Source organism: Anguilla rostrata, chromosome 9 (genome assembly GCF_018555375.3).
Source record: "Anguilla rostrata isolate EN2019 chromosome 9, ASM1855537v3, whole genome shotgun sequence".
NCBI lineage: Eukaryota > Metazoa > Chordata > Actinopteri > Anguilliformes > Anguillidae > Anguilla > Anguilla rostrata.
In genome coordinates, this window is record NC_057941.1 from 4,141,872 (window position 1) to 4,168,033 (window position 26,162).

The 26,162-nt window shown below is 42.2% G+C and overlaps 1 long non-coding RNA gene across 1 annotated transcript in view; it reads right to left on the bottom strand.

Annotated features, from left to right (window-relative positions):
- Positions 1-306: 306 nt before the first annotated feature.
- The window catches only part of LOC135262716 (uncharacterized), a 123,310-nt gene continuing 97,454 nt past the window's right edge, over positions 307-26,162 (bottom strand). Inside the window, exon 3 of the long non-coding RNA XR_010332307.1 lies at positions 307-1,735. This is a non-coding gene — a long non-coding RNA (uncharacterized LOC135262716). The remainder of the gene's footprint in view (positions 1,736-26,162) is intronic.

The window sequence follows — 26,162 nt, forward strand, 5'->3', positions numbered from 1 at the left end:
AACGCGAGTGCAAATTGCTCCGTCAAACGATCAATTTTAACTTTAAAGCTCAAAGCCAGACAGCCATCCGAGAGAGCGGGGAAAGCACACTGATCTCCTCTTGCGTCCTCAGCCACACGGCTGAGAGTCACGGTATGGAGAAACTGAGCCATTCCGGACTGACTGTCAGTCTTCTGTAATTAACACGTATACCTACACCTGTGGTGAGGTTTAATAAGTGGATAAACACCCCCCCCCCCCCCCCCCAATCCCCAATCCCCAAATGGCACCACCACACCAAAACGTTTGCATACGCAGAGTGTTTGGAACCCTCTCATTAATTAGTTTATGATTTATCTATTTATTTTATTTTTGTATGCAGTCCCGAGTCATTTACACCTCGGTTCTGTGGTTTTTTGAGCGACTTTAAAAACACGAATTGAATCCATCAGTCTAATAATCCATGCCTGTCATCTTCTCATTTAGCGTGATACTCTAGCTCAGTCAATCAGTCAAAGAATTTATTTATTTATTACTTTTTTAATAGTCCAATTCACAGGGCACTTTAAAGAGAAGGCCCAGAGAAGACCTTTTCTAATGAAAGTGAAGTAAGCAAAATGGGGAAAATGCACTCCTAACAACATACTAATAAAGAGAATTGAAATCCAGAAGAGAATTTACTGTGCATATGCATTGCACACTAAACAGCAACAAAGAAAGTAAACTTCAGGAGCTGTAAGTAACGAGAGAGACAGTAGTCTACGGACACAGGTGTAAGTTTCATTTCAACTTTGGGGGAGACACACTGCTGGACCACCTCTCACGTAGTCAGACATGAAGTCTCATGAACATACGAGGTACTCTAGCAATTAATTCATATGAAAATATTGTCATGACAATGTCTACTTGTCTCCTAACAAACCTACACTTATGCCTATGGAGCAGAAGCTCATTTTGAGCCTGAATGGGGGAGACTAGCGTAACCAGCGTATCTCTCTTTTCTTCTCTTTCCCCCTCCACCATTTTTTTTCAATATAGCATAAATTATTATAGAGCTGGCTGAACAAACCCCCTTATCATGTGAGACTAATATGTCACAATAATTGTATCTGCAGAATTTTGCATCCTTTTTTATTATTTTTTAATTTTATTTTATTTTTTTGCCAAAACATGTAATAAACCGTTTAATTTCATATCCAGCTTCCTGGCGACGCGTTTCCCCATAGAGTATGTAAATGATCGCTACGGTTACAGCACTGGGTGTCTGACTGCAAATGATTGTGAAATTTTAGCTTGGGGGGGCAGTGTTTGAGGAGAATGGGGTTCTAGATGGGGTGAGGGTGGGGGAGGGGGAGGGGGAGGGCTGCACTCCATTATCAGGGACACAACAGTACTTAATTACAGTCACACAAAGAAAATATAATAAACTCAAAAATGAGCAAGGACTCTATTCAGTGCTTCCCACCAGGTGCCCACGTGACCTCTCACGGCCTCAGTATTCCGGCGGTCACATGGGAAGCTCTGCAGAGGAACAGTCCCACAGACCCCCTGGGGCCTGATTTAGCACGGCCTCGACCGCCAACGGCTAAAGTCAGCGCGTGGCTTAGCGTGGCGGTAACGGATGACGCTGGCAGGAAGTGCTCACCGGTTGCGGCGGTAACTGATGACGCTGGCAGGAAGTGCTTACCGGTTGCACGTTCCGGTCCTCCAGGCGCAACGGCGGCCATCTTTGCAGCCTGCCAGGAGGCCACTAGACCTGAAGAGGGGGGAGAGAAGAGTTGCTGAGGTGACTTCGTGGGCAGATCAGCTGAGCAGCCACAGTGTCTAAGATGGGGGCAGCTCTTGCTGAATGACTGGTGACGCATGGTGCCAAACTCAACACACACAATACAATAGCCACCGTTCATTTTTATCCAACTTAATCACCCCACCACACCCCCTCTGACCTAGAAGACCACAGAGATTGCACCAGCGGGACATATGTACGTACTTGCGCACACACTTGTGTGTGCAAACATGAATTTCTCTCTCTCTCTCCCTCTTGCTCTCTGCCACTCTTTTGCTCTCTCTCACTCTCTTTCGCTCTCTCGCTTTCTTCTCTTCATCTCTCATATTTTACTTTTAACAGCTACAGCCCTTGTGCGCTTATTTGTTGCGGCTGTCTTATGTGCTTTAGTGCTTCACTGTGTCTGTCTGATGCGTGGCAAGAACCTAATAAAGGTTTCTGGAATTTGAATCTGCGCAGACGGCAATATTTCACCGAAATTAAAACTTAACTGGTTGCAGAGACGAAACATCTGTTCTGCCCCTGCTGACAGATAAAGGCTGAGCTCATCCCGAGAAGAAAAATCAATGCTTTTACTGATATTTTGATCCTCACATTGGGGTCTCCAACAGTGTAAAAACCAATATTGAATGGTAACGATGGTTCAGGCTCTTGATATTAATGTGAGATTAGATGGATTTGTGGCATTGCCAGAGATGCTTATGTAATAAAGTAGAAGTAGAAAAACTGCATTTTCTAAAATTCATTGTCTTCAGATGACTTTAGAACACTAATCTGAAAATTCATTGTTTTCAGATGATAAATTCGTTGTTTACAGATGATACTAAAGCAGTACAATTGTTTTTGCACTCCTTGTGGCAGTTTGTTCATTCCACTAACATTATTATTTTCTTAGAGAGAAATATCCCAAACTGCATATACTTTGACATACGAAATCTTGTCCGCAAATTAATATATTCTGTCTTAAGGAGGGAACCAGCAAGCAAGTCATTTAAAAGGAATTTGCATTAGTTACATTTCCAGGGCCGGCCCGAGGCATAAACGCTCTATGCGCTTGTTTAGGGCCACAACCGCTAGGGGGGGCCACACGACCACGAGGGGGGGGCCACACGATCCAATGTTTATTTTCGCAATTACGTTTTTCATCCTCTATCGCGGAACTAGCGGTATAAATTTTAAACGGAATGCCAACCGAACATTTCATAACAATGTAAGAAGGATTTTACCAAGCGACTCCACCCCCAACCCCCCACTCGGGCCGATTTGCTTAGGGCCACCAAAGTCCTCAGGCCAGGCCTGTACATTTTCATATGTGGCATAATTCCAAATGGCTTCCTCTATAACACCGTGAGCTGCGGGACGTTTTGCCTGGTTATCGCCCGAGCACATTTTCCCAAATTAAGCGTCGCTTGTGTTGGTTTCTGTGAAGCCCCTCGCCCGGATGGGGCGCAGGGTTATTAGCGGTAATTTGGGCAGCGCCTCCTGCGTGTTGATTACAGCGCTCTGAAGGCTTGTTCCCCCCCCCCCCCCAGTTTTACCGCTCGGCACAGAGCCCCCTGGGACGGGGCTGAAGCCGTTTGCAGAGGGGAGCTGATTGTGTTCCCGTGCACGGGCCTTGATTTCTCTCCCCACTAGACCCTGCCCCCCCCCCACCCCCCCACGCCCCCCATCAAAGTTTTGTGCCTTCTTAAAAAAAATAACAATCTGACAGCCTACAGTGAGTTTGGCTTCTCATCCTTGCAGGAAGGTTTCTTGAAGTTCAGGTGTTTTTTTATTTTTTATTTTTTTTACCTCTGTTTTATTCGGTGGGACATGAACACTATGGCATGACCAACCTTAACCATAACCCCATCTCCAAAAAATACAGAAAATATGCTGTCTTTTTTATGTTTTTTACCTTGCATTAATATTTCGTCCAAGTTCCTCCACAGAAGGGATCGTCAAAGTATTCTGAAGCGATTCCCAACGAAGCCTATGATCAATATGGAAATGTATTTTAAAAAGGGAAAAACCTATCAAGCATAATAATCAGCATATTTTTCCTAAAATGACAAACACTGAAGCCTATTTATAACCAGGGACCAAATTCAATAACCCCCTCTAGGTAATGGCCAGCATTATCAATCAAAAATTCTATAAATTACAGCGACAGCCAATGTGACAGATGTTTCATTTCTTTTCGGACTTCCATGAGAAGGAAAATGGTTATTTTCTGTTCAAGATTTATTTATTTATTTTATTTGCGTTCTATTTCACATCACTGTAGCAGGCTTAAAATTGCTCCAAGGGTCCTGTTTTCCTTCTCACTGTATATATTTAGCGTCTTTTAATAACTGAAGCTTACACAGAAAATGTGCATTATAGCAAAATAAATAATTCATAAAATGGTTATACACTTTCAGCACTGCAGAAACTGACAAAGCTTTCGCAGGACTGGGATACCGCATAGCCACTCAGGGTCTCACGAGACTGCAGCTGTTTATAGCGAGGACAAGTCCGCCATTCTAAAGCCTTTTCGATGATCTAAAATCAGAAGGCTATTTAAATTATTTTCTTGAAGATATCGATCATTTAAGAGTTAGAGATTATTAGATTTATTTTTATTTATTTTATTTCCTTTTTTGAAGGGTTGACGATGTTAAGTTACATTGCATTACATGCATTTAGCAGACATCCTTATCTAGAGCGACTTGCACAACATTCTAAATGGCATTTATTTATACAGCTGGATATGCTGAAGAAATGCAGGCTACAGTAAGTACCTTGCGCAAGGGTACAATGGCAGTGTCTTACCCGAGAATCAAACCTGTGACCTTCAGGTTACAAGACCAGCTCCTTACCCATTATACCACAGTGCCACCCATATCCTGCAACTGAGAAAACGTTTGTTATGGTCAACACTCAGACGGGTAAAATGTAGTCTCCAATAATATTAGCAAATTTTGACTGACTCATTATTCTTTGGTTTAACAGAGGAGGACGCAGAGGAACAGGATGAGAATCGATTCTGTAGATCATTCAAAAGGCTTTAGGAACACATGCTCGACTGTGAACAACTACTGTCACGTTGCTAGGCGGTATCCAAGCATGTGTCCAAGTCATAAAAAGGGCCTACTCCTCTCAAGAGTCTTTTTGGTTGTTATTTATATTCTGTAATGTTCATTACTTTATGACAAAATGTTTTTATTTTCTTGCCTACAGATTCAGATGGTGAGACAGTGAGAGAATGACAGAGAGAATAAGGGTAAAAAAAGTGAGTACTGAAGTATATGAACAAATTTCATATTTCGAAGCACTTTGTTTACTCAAGAAATTTGCTTAAATAAAGTCAGTAATGAAATAAGCAATCAGCTAAGCTGAACTGTAATCAAGGGAGTGAGTAACTGCTGGGTTAAGAACAATATTACACGATTTTATTAGCAGCTCTAGATGAAAGCACGTCGTGCAGCCACACTAGATCTCCCATTTTAATTTCGGTGCCAATTCAGATCATCTGCGGTGCCCGTGAAAGTGTTTTTATTTCCCAGCATAAAAACAAATAATTAACATTTTAATCTCTCAAATGCCTATAAAAAGGAGAAGAGGAAAAAAATCAGGAAATGTGTGTTTTTTTTTTTGTGCGGCTGCGTGTTATCAACAAAAATGTGTGCCGCCAATGAGAGAAGTATAGAAAGACCGAGAGAACGGAATCTGAAAATGTCTTCAAAGCTCCGGAATGAGATAAGGGTGTAAGGGACCGGAAAAAAGTGTCCCTCAGTTAGGGAAAACAAGGCAGGCGGCTGATGGGGGGAAAAATGACTTTCCATGCACTTTATTAAACTTTCTGTCATAAGTAGAAGCACAGGGATGTTTTACAAAGCTCTGTCAAGCTTATTAGAGCTTTGGTAACTTTTTTGGGGGGGGGAGAATGTCTGTTTTGGAGAATCCAGAAAGGATTTCATGACAAACTGGATAATTATTTCATTATGTACTGTAATGAAGCATTTGCCCTGTATCTGGTGAATGCATTTTGTGATTGTTGAATTTTCCTATGCATGCAATTAAAAATTGGTGTGCTTAAATTATTTTCGTTATTAAAGAGAAATACTTGATATTTCCCTCAACTTGCAATTCCGTAAATTTCAATTTAGTACTGAAGTGTTAATTAAGACATGAAGTATTGTATTTTGCATATAATTCTGAATATCATAAGTGCACCTACACAATTAAATTATAGGCCATTCAATTTTGAGGGAAAACATCAATCAGTAGCACAATGCACACTTTCCTTTTCACACTGTATTTACAGTTTAGGTTATTTGCACATGTACCCTATTTTAAATAGCTGGATATAAAGCAATTCAGGTTAAGTACTTTGCTCAAGGGTACAACAGAATGACCCCTTCTGGGAATTGAACAAACAGTTTTGGAGCCAACAAATATTTCACTGGACTTTTAAACAACAGCCCATTATGAGTTAATACAACTTATTTATGGTTGCTGTGCCAACATAAAAGTCTTGTCACTGCAGTTTAGAATTTGTACTCCACAGAACCTTAAACCTTGAAAGTTGGGAACTCAAGTGCTATTGTAATCAGTTACTAAGGAATTTTTAATTGGGAGAACCTTTTTATTTTTATTTTATTTATTTTTATTTTTTACACTGTACCGCCATTATGCTAGGCTAGTTGATAAATGGTTGTTTGGTGGCATTGGATCATTCAAATATTAACTGACTTATCATTGTTTCTGTTGTAGTTCTCGCAATTTAGATTGATTGAGTTTGCCTCTAATTTTTTACTGTGAGAGTACAACAATAGACATGGTTTTAATTTAAAACTAAGATAATTTGCTTATGAATATTTTTTTTTTTTTTTTTAAAAACCTCCTTTAAATAATTAATGTGCAGTATCATTTTAATTAGTTAGATATAAGAGAACTTGCATATATATTAGCTTGTCATCACTGCTGCTTTCTAAAGCACATCAATGATTCATGGCCCAAGAACAAAGAGTTAAAATGATGCTTTGAATTCGGTAACGCCAATCGAGTGTGATATTGAGAACACGTGCAGGCCCAAGATCATACATCAAAATTTTAATCAAAGATGAAAAACTCAAAGGCTGCCATTAATCATAGTTTTCTTCAGAAAACTGGCAAAAACAAGCTGTTGCCCAAACTCGCATGACATTCAATGACCGAAAAGTCTTCAAAAAAACTTTCGCAAATTAATTTTCTTGGATTTTCTAATTATTTTTAAATTGTTTTTTTGAGACTGCAGGAGGCAGTACATGTCTGGGCCATGGTTGTCCCCCAGGGATGTGGTTCTCAAAAAAAAGGTTTGTTTGTTGGGAATCTTTGCCAACCAACATGAGCCAATAATAATACACAAGGGACAGTCGTGAGTGTCTCTAGAGAGCAGAAACTCCACCGTACACCACGCGGCTGGAACTCTTTTGGCTGTGGAGAGGTCCTAAAGGTCAGATTTACTGGGGACGAACCAGTCTAAACTTGTTTGACATTCAAAACAAAAACTTTTAGTGTTAAAACACCTCTGACAGGTGTTTAATTTCCGACAGAGTACATTCATTCTATCCCTTTCCCAGGAAAGAGACCAAAGTTAACACTACTTTCCAAACTATTATGAATCGCTGGGGCTTTTGGCTCACTTGTGATAAACTTTAATTAATGGTACTGTATGTTCAAAGGGGGAAAGGAAATAGACGCAGGAATATATAGCAAATAACTGTAATAACTGAAAATATCCGCTGGCTCCAAGCAATAAAAAACAACGTTGACTTTGAGTTAAAGCAATTCAAATGTTTTGACTCTGGCTTTCTCCCTTAAATCAGAGTTGTTATCGCTGGGAATTTTAACACTTATTTAAGGGAGAAAGCCAGAGTCAAAACATTTGGATTTCACAGTCATGATCAAAGAGGAAACATGGGGCAATGTAAGTTAATTAGCTACCCATTTTTAGGTTCACTGTTAAAATGTTTCTTTGATCTCAATAAATTGGACAGAAACGCAGTTAGCACAGTCGAACCTTTATGCTCAATTTATGAATACAGCTGAACAGTCAGTCACTTCGCCCCATATCATGTCATATTTAACCCATTTTCTATTCTCCTAAAATTCACAACCACTTTTCCAATTACTCCAAAATAAATAATATTGTTTTTTCACATATTGGCTTATTATGAAAAGGCATGAACTTAGCAGTGCAGAATTTGGTTTGACTTGGATTTAAGAACTTGAGAACCTTGAGAGAGAGACAGGAGTCTAAACCCTGCTAGCTCTGATCAGCCAAGTGTGTTTGAATACAAAAGGGTATATGGATATGGGGCATAATAGCTATGTGAAAAGTAATTTAACTGAATGCAATCAAAGTATGCCCAGGAGCCAAAGCAGCTTGAAGTATTCAGTGCGCAAATTATTTCCGTTAACATTTTAAGACATTTTAACGTGTTGAATTTTCATACATGAATGCCCCAGCGGCGTGATGGGGACACTGGGCTTTAGGAGGTCCCACCCTTACGATGAGAAAATAAACTGAGGTCCTGTCTCACCGCAGTCATGACAGATCTTGCGGCACTTTGCAAAAGAGTAGGGGGGATAACTCTGTTGCCCTTACCCAAATCCCCGCAAAAAGAACTGCCTCCGTACAACTGGTCACCTCATAATGCCTTATGTCTGATTGGCTGCAGAATCCCTTGCATGCCCCGCCCACTTTCATCCCCACAGGGCAGGGCTGCCCAGCCCTGTTCCTGGAGATCTACCGTCCTGCAGGTTTTCATTCCAAACTAAAAAAAAGGCACACCTCATTCAGCAGCTAGAGCAGGGCTGGCCAATCCTTTTCCTGGAGATCTACTGTCCTGTAGGTTTTCACTCCAACCCTAACGAAGCATACCTCACTCGACAGCTAGATCAGGGCTGACCTGGGCCTGGAGATCAGGGTATCACTGCAAAAGACCTCCGCTGTTCTCAGCTGACCTACCTAGTTGAATAAATATTAAATTTAATAAATAAATAAAACATCAATTCTATAATGTTTTCTATTGAACTTTCCAAACTTAATTTAATTTGGCTAAAAACAGCAGTGGTATTTCAGGAGTAGCTTAGCCCAGCTTTTCATTTAAAGCACAAAGGCAAAGCTTATCTTCCCTGCCGATTTTTATTTTTATGTTATTTATGGTGGCCTTTTTGTGTGATGGAAGGACCAGAGATAAGATGCTTATCTTCTCCACTGGTCATTTCTTTTTCGAAAAGATAAATTATTTCCAACACTGTGTCTAATGCATTATTGCATGCAGAAAATGACTCAAACCCACATCAGAGCTTCATATCGTGCTTATTCGATTGTTTTTGAGCATGCATAAACCAGCTGACCAATTCATCTGACGGTGAACTTTGCCATGGTGCCTACGTAGAATGCATTGTCTTGGAGGCAATGCATTGCATATGAGAATGGCTTACCACCAATGAAGCTCTGTCCTAGTTTTGTACATTTGTGCCACATACAAAGGTGTAAAATAAGCTGTTGGAACACACTTCTGGTCTCACAAGAAAGCTATGCATGCTCAAAAATAGTATGCCACCATACCATACCATGGCATGACAGGACATTTTTAATGTGATGATGATATCTGTGCATTGCTTTTTATATAACTGGGTAGATATTCATATTTTCAAAAAGGTTGTTTAATCATGTGGTATCATATAAAACATATAAAACTTCTTTGATATATATATATATATATATATCAATTTTTTTTTTACTCTCTTACACCAAGTCGTATTAATGCCGGTGTTTCCATGGTTACAGTTCCAGATTCCTTAGATAAAGCAAATGGAAAGTGAGAGAGAGGAGGGCCTCTGAGGATTTGGATTTTGTCAGGCCCTTCAAACAAGGACGGGAAGAAATATATATACATATTTCAAAGGCACAGGGAAGAGAGAGAATTCGGAACTCAGGATTCATATTCATATGTCTCCTTTTCATCCGTGCTTTGTCCTCTTCAAAGGGAAATGGAGACAGAGCCGATGCATTTATAAAATAAACAAACATTTTTTTTTTTTAATTTCCAAATCAGGCCCAACTTTTCCCCTATATCATGATATGAATCTAGTGAGGTACGAGCAAGGACAGAGTTAATGGGGGGAAAAAATTGAACGAAAAAATATAAAAGCCTTTACCCCTGTCAATTTGAAAGAGAAACGGAAGAGACTGTAGAGCTTGATGTCAACCAAGGATGTATAGGTTGGCCCCATTGTCTCACTGTGTTGCTGCATCATTTTTCCTCTTCAGTTTGGAAAGGATGCCTTTAACTTTATCAAGTTGTGTCATTTTAATCATCCGTCCATTTGCATTCTATTGTTTTGTGCTTGTTGTGTTTCAGCGATGAACCCTTGAGTTTGGAAAACTTTTTTTTTTACACTCCCTCTCTCTTTCTCCTCTTTTACCCTGTTGGAAGGGTTGTGTGTATCCTAGCAACAACTCATACCAACCCACCCTCCCCCTGCAGTGTAGCAGTCACTAAGGCATGGGCAATGGGGAATTCTTTTTTTTTTTTTTTTTACACAATTTTTTCTATAGTACTTACATTTCCTGCTATTTTTGGGGGGATGCAGAACTCTACGGGAAGCGATAGTCTTTTGCAATCGTTTGCACACGAGTTTCTCTTCAGTTCAGACTCCTGCTCTATTATGTAGTGCAGGAGTCTATGAATGCTATTCTTCTGACCTTGAAGCAGTCACACTACATAATGTGAATTCATCCAATGAACCAGTACCACTGCAGAGGCGTTATATCAAACCTTTTCTAAGTAAACTATAAATGTTTGTGATGCTATATCCATTAAAAATAGCAGTTGTGCTTTTTTTAGATTGCAGAATGCTATTCTATATAATTTAACTGAAGGTGAGTAACTTAAATTTCTTTGGATTTGCATTATTAAAGTCTTAATAGTATTTATAAGTATAATCTTTTTTAAGACATGCCACCTGCTGCAATAAAACTAGGTTGAGCAAGTGGTTACATTGTTTCCTGAAAACCACACATTACACATTTTGTGATCATTTTACTATAAAAACCATAGACACATAATATCACTCTTTCAAGCAACATTGTATTTACTGTCAAATATAGAGAAATGCAGGTCATAGGATCACTCTTTCACACGCATTACATATTTAACTGCCAGAATATACCTGCCTTCACCGAGCCAGGCTCAGATGTACAAGCCAAGATGGCTCCAACACTTAAAAGTTTGCTTGCCGAAGGACAGACCGAACGTAGTGTGCAAACAGCAGCTATATATAGCTATATATAGGACGGAGTGTAGCACAGTGGGTAAGGAACTGGGCTTGTAACCGAAAGGTTGCAGGTTCGATTCCCGGGTAAGGACACTGCCGTTGTACCCTTGAGCAAGGTACTTAACCTGCATTGCTCCAGTATATACCCAGCTGTATAAATGGATACAATGTAAAAAATGCTATGTAAAAAGCTGCGTAAGTCGCTCTGGATAAGAGCGTCTGCTAAATGCCTGCAATGTAATGTAAACGTAATCTAGGCGCGCATCCCGGTGAGCAAAAAGCCAGAATCGAGAGGTCCAGAGGGGTTGAAATCTAGGTTGAGAGACTTTCTCACACAAATGGTCTAGGTTAACCAGGTTTTACCTAGGTTATAGACTGGCTATGTCCTAGTCAGCTATAAAACTTTTTTTACTTCTCAACCAAACGTATGCAAGGTTTTCACCTGAACGCCTAGGTGGCATTTCACTATCTCTTCACCACAGATATGTTGCCTGGAATAGCTGATCACTGGTTCACCACTCCAGCGAATCCTGACCCGTTCAGCTTCCTGAAAGCGGGGTTCTATATTGTTCCTTGTGGCCACATCAGTTACGCCTATCCAATAAAACAACGATCCCTTTTCCTGAATGTCTGCCTGGTTGAAATATGTTTAATGTGCTTTTGGTATCTTGTGTTTAAGTGATAAGAAGAGCCATCCTTTGCCATTGTCAAAGTAACAAACCTTGTGCGGTGTTGTTGGTTTTGCATTGCTCCGCAAATCCTTCGCTAACGTATAAAAATGGCAACCGCTCCAGCCTTCTTCTCCCAACTGTTTGCCATTTTGTTTTCAACAAAAAAAAAGGCAAAGAGTGTGATGATTTAGTCATAGGTCCTAGTTTGTATGCAGTGAAAATCTGAGCTCCAGAACTGCTGTGTCAGTGGAGGACTGGAAGTCCGGTTGTTTGTGCTACTTTGCCAACCAGTGTAGTTTGCAAAGTTTCAGTAGTGCATAGAATGCATTTTTAGTCTTGGGAATATTTTGATTAATTTATTTTGTGTGTGTGTTAGGGTGGGGGGGTGGGGGGGGGGTAATAAGGTGAACCACAGCAATATTTCTTTAGACAGACATGCAATAAGGAATCCACCTGGAGAAAGGTGGTCTTTTCAGACAAACCTGCACATTTGACAGGGTGGTCAAGAAAAAATATGATGATTTACCATTTGGTAACTATATAACTATATTTGGTATACTTGCTAGCTAACCCATTCCTACACAAACATGTGCGCAAATTTATAGACTATAAATTACCTTCCACGTACATGGTACTCATGGTCTGGGTGAAAACTCAATTCTGATTGGCTTGAAGGTGTGCGTTAAATGGTATTAACGCACACCTTCAAGCCAATCACGTAGTTGTGAAAAAGAACACATTTACAATATAAACAGATCAAAAACTCTACACAGAGTACGGTTTGCTTGATAGCTAGCTAGTTAAATATTTACTCCTTTTATTCTTCTCAAAACGGCCCTGCTCTTGATGTTAAAAGACTTCCATTTTTATTGTATATTAAACACACGTAACCAAAGGCAACATTGCAACCAATAACTTCCTGTCAGTACTGTAGATTACAATCACCTGGGTGACTCTGACATAACATTGCTGCGAAGCATAACTAATGCCAATCTCAATTCTATGTTTACATTATGCAAAGAGCCCACTACACTGAGCAGTCAGAACTGAATGAGGGCGCATGAAGTGCATGAAAGAGTGCGAACGGTTCATTTAGCCATTTCAGACCAAAATAATGGTGCTATGGGTGGAATCACGAGTAAATGTACCTGTGTTTTATTTATCGTCCTTGTTTGAGGACCCTGTCATTTTCATTATGATAGCTAAAAAAAAATCATTAAAAAATAGTCCTGGTCAGTCTCAATGATGTGTTTGAAGTGTGTACAGTGAATGGAGGCTATGGAGTTATTTTCTGGAGTTTTAGAAAGCTGATCAATGCAAATGAGAAATAATTCCAGGGTGGTGTTGATGCTGAAAATGTAATGGCCAAACAATTCTAAAGTCAGTACTTGGAGTAACGAGGCACAAGTCAAGTCATCATGTGACGTGCGGCCTGGCAACTCCACGGAAATCTGGTCGCCCCCCGTCCCGGTTATAAGTCTGTCTGTGTCTCCTCTTCAGCACACCCACCCACACACACACCAGCACCCATAATCCCCCTGGGTTTGGAGTGGAAGACTGCATGGCCACCGTTCCAAATGACCCCAGGCGTCAAGCAGGTCCCACCGACCAATCCGCTCCCTTGAAACCCGCACACACTGCGCTGCTGAAGCGAAGACGGGACACGGACGGCGGGAACACTCCGGTGAGCCGAGTCCCCCGCTCCGGCGTCGATGGCATCTCCCAGAAGCGGCGGCTCTGTTTGCGACACTTTAATTGTAACGCTTGTGGTAAATGGTAAATGGACTGCATTTATATAGCACTTTTATCCAAAGCGCTTTACAATTGATGCCTCTCATTCGCCAGAGCAGTTAGGGGTTAGGTGTCTTGCTCAAGGACACTTCGACACGCCCAGGGCGGGGTTTGAACCGGCAACCCTCCGACTGCCAGCCAATCGGTCTTACCTCCTGAGCTATGTCGCCCCAATCGCCTGAGCTATGTCGCTTGTAATCGCCGCGGGGGGATCTGGCGTTTTTAACGACTCCGTGAGAGCCGGTAGGGGGGGGTTTTTTTGACTCGTTTTGGCTGAACGACCCCCTCGTGAACGGGGAACGTTGTGTATTTTCCTGGAGAACGATGCACGTGTGCGGTACTTAAAATAAACAAATAAATTAAAAAAACTCCTCTAATTACAGCATTGGACTATGAGGTGTCGTGTTATTTAATTAAAGTTGCGTTGTGGCAAATCAGTGCTTTCTGATTCGCGATTACGCATCGCATTACGCATTGCTTTCTTTGATAATCAAATCATCTTCAACGAGCAATTATGCAAAAAAAAAAAAAAAACAACAACTTTGATTGCAGAAAAATCTGTTAACATCCCTCGAGTATTTTTTGTCCACATTAGCGCTGTTATTTTGTACATGAACGGGACACGGAAACATAATTGCCTGAATACAGCTTAATAAACCGAAACCTTTGTTGCCAAGATAATTCTCAAGCAGTTTTGTTATGACAATATTTAATATGTAGTAGGATATTTGACAGCAAAATTCACGATAACATTTTAAAATTATTCTCTCTATTGATTTTCTATATCTGTTTCATTTAGTGCAGAACATGTTGCTCTTATTACCCAATAATTTTTAGAAATGAGCATAAAGGACTGCAGTATCATTGTAAAGGTTATCTGTACTTTTGAAATTACCAGTTAGATTCCTATCTTTATCTATAAAGGAACAGCAAAAGAGCATGTTTTACATATCTGGATGAATCGGGAGCTTTGCTTAAATGGCTCTGAATTCACATTCACAAGTATTTTATACCGCATAACATCTCTTTAGACAACTGCGCACCTGTGGTGTGAAAAATTAGACGTCCCGATGTGTGGCTGTCACGTTTTCCGTCCGTGCCTGAAAGTCAGGCAGGCTGATATGTCACAATTGGTAGAAAACACTTAATTGTACGTGTTTGTTTTTTTAAACCAAAGATAGGACAGATCAGCTCATATTTATGAATACACATCTAAAACAATCAAAGCACACACATTAATTTAGCTGCTTTTGGTCTAATTGGTGGAACAAATCCTTTGGGTGTTTTCTGACATTGAGCAAATTGGATACCCATGGGCTTATTAAACATTGTCATTGCTTTTTTTTTTTCTTTCTTTTTTTTGGAGAGTGAGTTGATGAGACGTTTCAGTCGTGGTGAAGATCACCGATGTCTTTATCTGCATTTTTTTCAGTGGAATCGCATTATAAGCTTGACTTCAGGCCTGTGAAATGTGAGACTAGGTCACAGAGAATGTTCTGGGGAAAGGCAAAAAAGTCAAACGAGGGAAAGGCAAAAATGAGTAATATTTTTACTATTTTCAATGCGGGCGATGTGGACAGACAAGACACATTTGGAAAACATTACTCATTTCACTGAAAGATGTTGCCTAATCTTGGAAGCTTGCCCTCTCTCGAGTCGTGGGTAGCAGGCTAAGTGTGCTTTGGTAGATGTCTGGCTTTTTCCCCCCCTCTTTATTCTGGTCACGTGACCAATTATGACCTCATCGGTCAGGGATCAGCCTAGAGGTTCCATATCAGCCTGTTGGCCGCGACACCAAGGTCGGCCATTTTGTGGTCCACTCGAGACGCACTTCACAGGGGACGCGTTCGCACAATTATATCTCGACTGTGGTCAAGTGAACCTGGGTAGTGTGTGTGCCCCATTATACAAAAAATAAATAAATAAAAAATAAAGAAATGTGTGTGTAAGAATCAGAGAAGTGTCTCCGCTCTCTGAGTTAGCGAGGCGATCCTGTCGGGCAGCCGATGACCCGGGCTGACAGGAGGAGGAAGCGTTCGCGGCGGCGCAGCCTCGTTATTCCTCCCAGCCAGCACCTCATTAGCGTTCCGGTGACCTTTCCCGATCGAAGGGAACAGCGGTTTGCGCGGCGCTTTGAATACGGAAATCTATCCCCCTGACATTTATGCGAGAGACGGACGGAGAGAGGGAGAGAGAGAGAGAGAGAAAGAGAGAGAAAGAGACGGAAAGAGCAAGGGACAGGGAGGAGGAGAGATAAGACGTTAGCCAAGCGTCTGCAGCCGGGAGCAGTCGGGACGGTTTTAAAATGGTCACCCGTTTTGCCAAGGGGCCTAAACGTGCCTCGAGATTTAAAGACGAAATGAAGCGAGGCGCCATTAACCCCGTGGATAGGGACCGTGTTTGGGGGGGGTGTGAGAACAGTCCAGTCCTATTACTGACAGATGAACCCTCATTTAAGCTCATTGCTTGGACCTTCTCATTTTATTCCACATGTCCTTCACCCTCGGGCGAATAAACTGAGAAATTATTTCTGTCAGCGACGTATCTGAAAAAGAAAAATGCAATCACCGAGGTTTTGTTAGCTTCGGCCCCGCTTTCTCTCTAACCGAATTCTCCCGGCGTTGTTCGGACATGCTAACCGCTTACACAACAGAGAGAGGCTTCCCCGCTGCATTCCAATCAGCCTGGCACGGAGACCCAACGTCTCTCTCTCTCCCTCTCTCTCTCTCTCTCCCTCTCCCTCTCTCTCTCCCTCTCTCTCCCTCTCTCTCCCTTTCTCTCTCTCTCCCTCTCTCTCCCTCTCTCTCCCTCCCTCTCCCTCTCTCTCTCTCTCTCTTCGCGCTCCCGACCTTGAGCCTCTCCTCTGGTTTTCGCGTTAGCCGTCCCATTTGAATGGGTTTGACCGAGCGCCCTTCGTGCGCGTTCCCAAAAGGTAAATTACCTGCCCCCCCCCCACCCCCCAGTCTCTGATCTCTCCCTTGGGCGATCATGCATGGGGTGGGGGGGCAGCTGTATTGATTTACTCATTCACGCTGGATAATGATGTCTCTGTTACTTACGGCTGTGTGTCACCTCACCCTTACACTGTCCTGTCCTTAAACGGAGAGAAATCTGTGGGTTGGGGGTGGGGGCAGGTGGGTGGGGGGTTAGGTGGTGTGGGGGGGGGACACAGGTGGGTGTGGAGGGCATATTTGGGCAGAGGAGAGAGGGGGGCAGCAGAGGAGGCTGCTGGAGGTGTAAAACTGTTTGGGACGAGACTCTTTTCGGGCTAAGCTGTGAGCTCCGTCAAACGGCAGCTCGCTATCTCCCAGCCGCAGCCCAACGCGCCGCACAGATACGGGTAATTGAGGAACAGAGAGGCAGTTAATGGAGTGGCCTTTTATGTTTCTTCTCTCCCATTTGCCATTATCCACTGGCCAGATCCTGAGATATGGGAAGAGGGGATGGAGGAGGAGGAGGAGGAGGAGGACGGGTGGCGAGGGGTGTGGGGGCGTGGGGGGGTGGTGGGGCGCATTTAATTGCCCGGATATACATCTCCAGATCCAGGAGATGCCCTTGGTTTGGGCCGACAGAAACAGTACTTTTCCAGAAAATAAAACCGTTCTAACCGTAATGGTCCCTGTAAGAAATGGTGCTGGCTGTAATGCTGAAGGTAAAAATAGTGGCTTTCTGTTGTTTCGTGAGGGGGAGAAAGACTAACTCCCCTGTAAAAGAAATGGCCTTTGAAGTACTTTTACCTGTGAGATAAAAGGACTGAAGGTAATTTTCCCCCCAGGATCTCTAAAATGCTCTAAAATGATAATGCACATGCCACGGTCATTCGTAACAGCCTTATTTAACTGGTCATACAAACGATTTTCACTTTCCCAGTCTTTTTAATTTACTTTCCCTCCCAGGTTTCCCTATTATAACAAAGACCTAAATATCAGTGGCTTCATCATTATTATCTGCATATAACTATGACTTTAATGTGGTGGAATTGCGTAGAAACTGGTGTCTGCCATGAATAGTTTCCATTCTCCCTCTGTCCTGAAGAAAACTTTGTGTGTAAATAAAACGCATGACGTGTTACGTTGTAGAGCGTTAACGCATTTCACAAATTTCTTTTTCTCATGAAGCACACATGCAGGCAACTCCAGAGAGCTGTCGTTTGTAAAACGAGGATCGCAAACCCCATTATTAAGATTTATCACCATAAGACGTTTTAATAAGTATATTATTCAAGAATAACTTCTGGCCCGGCTCCAGTATTTGACGTCGACACACTCGAGAGTGTGAAAGGAATATATATTTAATTTAATTCCGGGGAGGCCTGTTTAGTATTGCAAGGTGGTTGGAGTGACAGATCGATACATTCAAAAGGTTTTATTTCCAATTTCATGCTTTTCTAACTCTATCCAAAATGTGTTTCTCACAGATAAATCCTTCTCGTAACCGGTGTGCCCTCACCCGAATTCATAAGTAGAAATCAGACTGCCATGTGTGAAATATATATATATATTTTTTTATCATTTGGAGATTCATTATTTTGCCTAATATTAATTCTGAGTATCCTAGCGATGAATTCCAGGGCCAGAGGACCGATAGTACTGTGCTGTCATAACTGTCTTATTGTGCAATTTTCTACAGCTCTTGGGCAGAACCAGACCTGCATGACCAAGAGGTTGTACGGAATGGGGTCACCTGTCTCCACCTTCCCTTCAGCACTTTTGGAACAGTGAAAATAATTGTAACGTCGTACTGCCGATGACAACAGTGGGATGTCACAATTCCACTATGCAGTGTCACAATTGCACAATCCACCCCAGAATGTAGAAATTATGATGCTAGAATGCTGATGAAATAATGGTAAAATCAGTTACCTGGTATGTCTGCCAAATTTAACAGGTTTATAGTGATTGAGAATATTATTGGGGGGAGGGGGGGGGGGTGGTATGGGTGGACTCTACTCCTTCACATACATTTCAGCTAATTGAATTGAATTCTTATTTTACTTAGTTGCTTATGTTGTTACAAAAAAAGAAATTAATTCTGCACAAGACAACAAAACATAACATATATTTCAATTTGGTATGCAAAGTTCGTGGTAGTGACATACTCGTATGGTGGAATGCCCTTTAAAATAGCACATTTACATGCGATGGCACACACAGTATATTAACATAAGGCTATCCTGTAACGTATGAAAGGGGTAGTCAATTTTCTCAAAGCAATTATAGAAGTTGAAAAGCGTAACAATGGACTTCATACGAGAGGGATTGTTGCTTGTCTGATCTTCAAAGGTATCGCCAAGGAATGAAATGCGGTACCTTTGTACATCATTCTCCATTGTGTCTCCTCCCGCAGATAAAACTAGCCACGAGACGGATTTCCAGGAGTCGCTTTGGTCATGTTATCTTATCCATCACTGACGGGAGAGGCTTCGGGGGGCTTATCACAAAAAGAAATAGGGGTTTACGGTTATTGCACGCGTGGAAATACATTATATTCTGCTTTATCAATAATTCAGGAATTCGTCCAATCGTCTTCGGCTTTCTTGATGTTCTCCAGTCCAGGAGAAATCCTGACACTTGTGTGTGTGTTTCTGCGCCTGTTAGGGCAATTTGAGAGACAGCCGCCTTCAGATCCTATGACGGGGCAGGGGTGTAAGGTTTTGTATGCAGGCATGTGGAGCGGAATGAAGAAGTGGCAGAGCATAGATTAAAAGCAGCCTGCTGTCTACCAGCGTCATACACCTGACGGCCCCTTTTCCCTTGTGGTTCAGGCACAAATAGACAAATAGCGAAGCGGGCTTCTCCACACTTGCAGCTAATGGAAGTGTGGACTATGGCCAAAAAATGTCATGAACATCCACACTGGGTTTTTGACACCTCTTCTGAAGCGTTGTGAGGTTTTGCTGAGCAGGGAGTGTTTGGGGAGATGGGTGCATGATCCTATTTATGTTTTGACATTTCCAGCTATGCACTGTTAAGTTTTAACGGCGAAACACAGAAAAGCAAGTTGATCTGCGATGCAGAGGCCACTGACCACAACACCCTTTTCTCAGAAGGTTATACTTTAATGAAATAATGAACGAATTAACGAATGAATGGATGGATGAGTGGGAGGGTTGGCGAATGAATGAATCGATCAATGAATGACTGAAAATGTAAATTGAATACGAATTTAAGCAAATCCTCCTGGGAAAAAGGGGGAGAGGCACAAAATGGAGCTGTCTGCCTGTACCTCAGAGACAGTGAGTAAAACCAGCATTAAAAAAGCTAGCTAGTGATAAATTGTATTTGTCCACATGGATTTTGGTTGGATGTATAAGTTTGTTGTGAACACTAATAAAGCTTTAGCAATATGCAGTGCAGTCCATAAGTATTTGGACAGTGACTATTTTTATTTTATTTATTTATTTTTTGGCTCTGAACTCCCACACATTGGATTATTTGAAATGAAACAAAATGAATGTGAGGTTAAAGTGCGGACTGTTTGTTAGCTTAAATTTTTATCCATAGTGGGTTAACCATGTAGCAGCCCTTCTTATACATAGTCCCCCCCCCGCCCCCCGCCCCCACCCCCACTCCCATTTTCAGCAGTACTTTTCACAGAAATTGAATGTGCCACATTGCAAAGCCGCGCGTTTTCCTGCGTTTGTAGCATCTTGGCCCCGATTTCATCATCCTCCCGTCACATTTGTCAGTTGGTTTCCTAAAATGTTGTCACCGCGAAGGTAGCAATCCCAAAGCCTATGTGTGGGTGGGAATAGCAGACTCCACATAACTACCTGGCAAGTGCATATTTAACATGTAATATTACCAGGCTGCGCACCACATATTAAAATGAACATAATCTCTATAAAAGACACATAAATTAATTGGCATAGGCTAATGATTATACTACTTCACATTTCCTTGAGGTGTTGAAGAAAATCTTTTTTTTTTCTTTTCATTAGCAAAAAATGTGAACAAGTTGGCTGAGTGGCATGCAAGTCATAGAAATTAATTTGTAATTACGATGAATCGATACCAAAATGCAGGTTCTGTTCAACGCGCAAAATATTTAACTTTTAATATCTTATATGCATAAAGATGATATGCTAAATGGAAGTAACAGCTATGGGACTGGATAAGGGGCATGTTTATCCCCTTGTCCAGAGTTTTTATAGATCAAAAATAAACTTTTTATGATCATCATACAACTTATTACCGCCTTGAGACCCACTGTGTCCTGTTATGCGATAAACGCACATCCCACTAGTCCGTACCAGACCTCTCTATACCAGTCTGCTTTTACTGTTCACGACAAACAAATAAACGTGATCATTTCCCTTCCATAAATAAGTGTAATAAATGTTGATTTATAGATTTCTGAAAAGTACTGATAATGGGAGCTTTTAAATAATCTTAAATAATCTCTGAAATAATATTCATTTTGTTATGATTTTGGCAGTAAATAGATGTGGCATTAAGCCATAAATTTTTTAAAAAGTTGGCAAATAAGGTGGCAGGTCATTTAAGCAGAGAACTCTTGCCCTAAGGAACATGTAATTCTATACTTATCTGTGTAATGTAGCTTGGTTTTCATGGATTTATAAAGTAATCATTGTTTACAATCAACACCACAGCCTCACCACAGCCTCCATCTACGGTGTAAGGGAAAATTAGGACAATGGAGGGAGGGGGGAGAAATATGTAGTGGTTAGGGCACCAGGCTTGTTCCTTGTTCCTAAAATGGTCCAGGCTCAGTCCCCAGGTAGGACACTGTTGTACCCTTGATCAAGGTGCTTAACCTGTATTGCTTCAGTAAAAATATCCAGCTGTATGCAAACACGCAAAACGAATATGAAAGATATATGCAAATTGGACTCTCATTAATTGCTACTTGGGATGTTGGTGGCGTACAAATCATTCACAAATGCAGGCCTTTTTTCTGTGTGCACTAATCGTAAGTCACTTGGGATAACAGCGTCAGCTAAATGCCTAAAATGAAATAAAATCTAATTTATTTTTTAAAAAATGGGCCCAGAAATTGATGGCGACATGCATTGAGAACGCTGATGGATGTAGCCGGGCGGCGAAGAGTCGGCCAAGAAGATAATGGATGCAAGGGGGGGAGAAAATGAGCCAAGGGGCCAAAAAGAAAAATGATGGAGGTGGAGGCGGGTGGGAAAGGGGCCAAGGGATCTAATTGGGACTGGAGGTTGCACAGGCCAAAATAACTGACGGCGCTTGTATGGGAAAAATAAAATAGGAAGGTCTGTATATCGTCATTACCTTGACCGTGATAAGAAGAATAATAAAGCGATTTCGATTTCCAGCTACAGGCGATGGTTTTGCGCCGATACACGTCTGGGCTCAATTTAAGCTATTTAGCCTTCGGTCGAGACAATAAGGTTCACCCATTTCAAGATTAAAAACTCAGTGAAGGATGTGACGGCACCTTTGCCCTATTTTGAACATTATACGAGTGTTACGGATAAATTAAAAGATTCAAACCTAAGAAGAAAAAAAAACATGGCATTGAAGCATTGCTCAGTAAAAACTCCTCCCCTCTGCTCAGTTTTATTTCAAACATGCAACTGCTTGATATCACAGGATTAAAGAGGCCTTTTGAATTTGAAATAATTCAATTAAAAGTTAATGATCTCAAGCGGCAAAGGGGCCAGTTCCTTCCCTCCCTTTTTGTATTTTTAATTTTTATTTTTGTCCCGGGAATGCGAGCGAAGACCCAAACGAAGGTAACACTGAGGAACCTAATTACAGAAGCTAACCTGCGCCTCCCGGTAACCTCGTTTTGGGGGAGAAACGCTGTCGTCTTCTCTTTGGCTGAGCCGTGCCCCCCGTCGCTGTTTATTTTGGTTTCAAAAAAACTCCCAGAGCGGTCTCTTACCGGAGTCCGTTGCGACGTTCGGCGAGCTCATTTAAACTCGCCTTCGAGCGGCGGCTCCTGACGACGGCGTCGTCGTCGTTTTCCGTGTGGGCGGAGTTTAATTTCACACCGGCAATCCCCCCCCCCCGCCTGGCGGGAGCGCGTCGAAGCGTGGACTCCGAGGGCCCGGTTGCACACATTCTCACAGCCGCGTTTCGCTATGAAACACGCCGACCGACGTATTTTTATAATGAAATGCGACTTCGATAAAAAGGGGCGAAAATAAAAAAAAACGTACGCGCACCACGAGCTGTTCCGTTTTCAAGTTTCCGTGACACCTGTTAAGTCAACGGTTCCCAAACTTTTTTTTGTCTCGTGCGCATTTGCGCCCTCCAGTCTGATTGGACGTGACACCTCTTTCTCTGCGCAAGCTAAACCTTCACACCGCGGCGTGACGAAGAAACAGCGGCTTCGCGTCGCACGTTTTGGAGCAGAGCGGTTTACGGGCGTGGACGTTACGGAGACGAGCGCGGCTCGCAAAATGCGATTGGACGTTTCAAATTTGGAGAAGGGGAGGGCGAAAAAGCACAAAGAAAATACACACTTTCACAGAGAATTTGGACCTTTCACTCAACTCCCCCTCTACTCCGTGTTCCTACATAGAGCCAGCTCCCATAGACCTTTTCTGTCTCCTTAAGGGGGAGGCCAATGATTGTTTTCTAGTGTAAAATGTAGGCCTAAAACGGCTAGCCTCTCTATCCCCACGAAGTCCACGACAGACTCATCCATTAGCCCGATCCCACAGGCCAGGATGCAGGTTCGCCCCGACGCACAGAAGCACTTGCGGTGCATTGTGGGATATCGGGCATTTCTCGCACAGGGAGTTCACGCAGGGGGTTTTCCCAACCATCGGTCACGGATGAACTTTCCTTAAAACTCATGTCATAAAAACGTGGGGGTCAGCAACCAGCTAACTGCAGAGCTCGGTCCTGATATTTTATTAACAAATGTAAAGGGGGGAGGGGCAGGGGTGCCATTTTCCTTCTCAAACGCAACATTACGAGCTTGACAGATTGCTTTGGAATTAATAAGAAATGGCTTTTAGTGAAATAAACACGAAGCACATGCTTTTTTTATTATTAAACGAAGGGCACTGCTATTGCGTTGAGTAGACTCCGTCATTTTAGCAATAGGTTTAAGAGCATGATTAATAGGGTTAATAATGAAAAGTTAGAAATCTGATGATATGGTGTGCGGATACAATAATACGTTCAGGGGTTGAACGTCGCATTATATCAGTGGACTGATATAAGGTCCAGGAAGTAATGGCGGATTATTATGTAAGGAAAAAAAAAAAGGCGATGGATGCAGATGATGTAAGATTTTATGATTAAGGCCCAAAGTCTACTGTAATGTCCGTGGTCCAGCAAACATGGTGCAGACTGACAAGCCAGAAGTATTACTCAGCTTGAGGAGCACTTAGAGGTGTGAAATGGAGATGACTAAACTACTCCGCTTCACGACAACCTTCAGTATGTTTGGAGACGGCGGTTTAGAGGAGGCATGTGATCTACATGCAGTGGTTAATCATTTTCTCCTAAACCCATTCAGTCTCTTTTTTAGTTTCCACCAATCTGTCCAATTGCGCATATCTCTGCTAATTTATTTTTTTATTCACCCTTTACCAGAAAAAAACCATTGAGATCAGATCTCTTTCAAAAGATCGTTCAAGAGTAATTAAGCCTAGAGGTATGGTTTTATGAGGTGCAATATGTAAAAACAGTCGATACAAACACGTAGACACGTAGTCAGACGCATGTAAAATATAACTAAAGCAGATCACTTGTAAAACTCATCACGATTTTTAAAACGTACGCTCCTGATTTTATGTCGATAATCACTCTCAGAAACCGTAATTTATCATTCGATCTGTTTCTATGGAGATGAAATTCCCCTCGCTCCCCAGTCCTCCTCTTCCTCCCGCCACCCCCTCCTCCTCCTCCTCCTCATGTCACTGACTGGCCGCTGTGACTCGCGTGCACACGCACGCTGCTGAACATTAATGCGATTTGGTTTAATCAGGAAATTGCACGCGGGGATTTTCGCGCTGTCAGTTGTGGCTGAAGACAGGCATGTTTAAAGGCCTCTGTCAGGCAAAGCCGTATAAAGCCTGCAGTTCCCATAAAAAAAGCCTTCTGTTTGCATTTGGGAAACCTCTTGCTTTATAGACTATTAAACACTTTATGGTCTCCGGGACCGGTTCGCCCATATATCATATTAAAAACACCAGATTGATGCCGGCAGAAAAGAAGTTTGTCACAGAACATAATGCCTCGCGTTGCATCATAAAGCTAAATAAAATGTCGTGAAAAATGAGAGTTTTATGGGAAAAGTGATAATGTCACAAGCAGTCAAAAGCAGTTTATTGGCAGTAAAGAACCCCCTTCCCCCTTCCAGCCGCCTCCCCCCCCCAAAACATATTAATCAGTAAAGATGGAGGGGATCTGACTCGACTCGGAAAATGAGCGTATGAGCATGTCTCTTCCCTCCCCATCCCCCACAACGACAGACAGTCATCTACGACAGAGAGGCCAGCGATGGATAATCTACGCATCAGATTTATTTCCTGAACAATTTTCATAGCTTTTTTTTTTTCAAATATTTTATTTTCTATTTTCTATTAATTCCGTTTATGTAAACGGAGAGACGACCAACCAGCAGGATCTGGAAATGATAGTCCTCAGGAGTGGCGGCTAAAATAAAAATAATCGTGAGTTTACTTCATGAGAGTGTTTTCGCGATGACACGTTAAAACTGAGCACGACTATGAATCGGGTGAAGGCCACATATAAGTCAGTGTAAGTAAAACTTGTGTCGGCGAAGGAGTGCGTTTAATGTAAGGTGGGGGTTGGGTTCTGTCTTCAGTCGTTAACTGTAGGAATGATATTCCATGTCGGGAGGTTGGTGCAAAGGCCACGGGAATCGCGTGATTCGGAGGTATGCAGCTACTGCACCCTCCGCCAGAATATAAATGCACATTTCAGGGTCTATGCTAACCTTATTTCCAAGGCGCGCACGTGCTCCTATGTTGAAAAATTCAGGAGCACACTAACGCATGCCAATTAGTACATGTGCTCCTGAATAATTTTCGCAGTTACCACACATCACTTTTCAGGAGCAAATGCACCTGAAACGTGTGAGCACTGTGAAACCCCTGAATTTGTTGTTAAACTTGTTTGCCCGGCGCCGCTGCTATTTATCAGTTTACTTTTTGAAAGTTTACTTTTTCCTGATGCGCACGACCGGGTTTCAAAGGGACAGCGTCTGCTAGGTTGGAAAAGGGAAAGGGAAGGGAAGGAGAGGACCACACACCCTCCGCTGTGTTCCTCATAAAAATAGAAACGTTTCTGATCAGAGGGGGATCGGCGGATTTGAGTCACACCGCCGGTGGTGGAGGAATGTTATTCAAATTTCCTCCGCCCAGGGGGGGCCTCCCTATTCATGAATAAGTGCCTAGGAAGGAGCTTATTCTCTTGTTCTTTGTTTTTTTTTTGGGGTTTGTTTTTTTTTTTTTTTGTTTTGATTGAGAAGTGCGCTGCAAGATATACAGTACTTCTGAGTCTCTGGCTCTCTGATGAATTATCTCCGGTTAATTCCGCCAGGGTTTTTTTTTTTTTTCTCCTCCTCCTCCTCCTCATTTTCCACCGTGCCCCCGTGCCACACGCCGTGGCAGGGGCCCGGCAGGAAGCTGTGGCGAATGAGGAAGACGCCGCGAGGGACCTGAT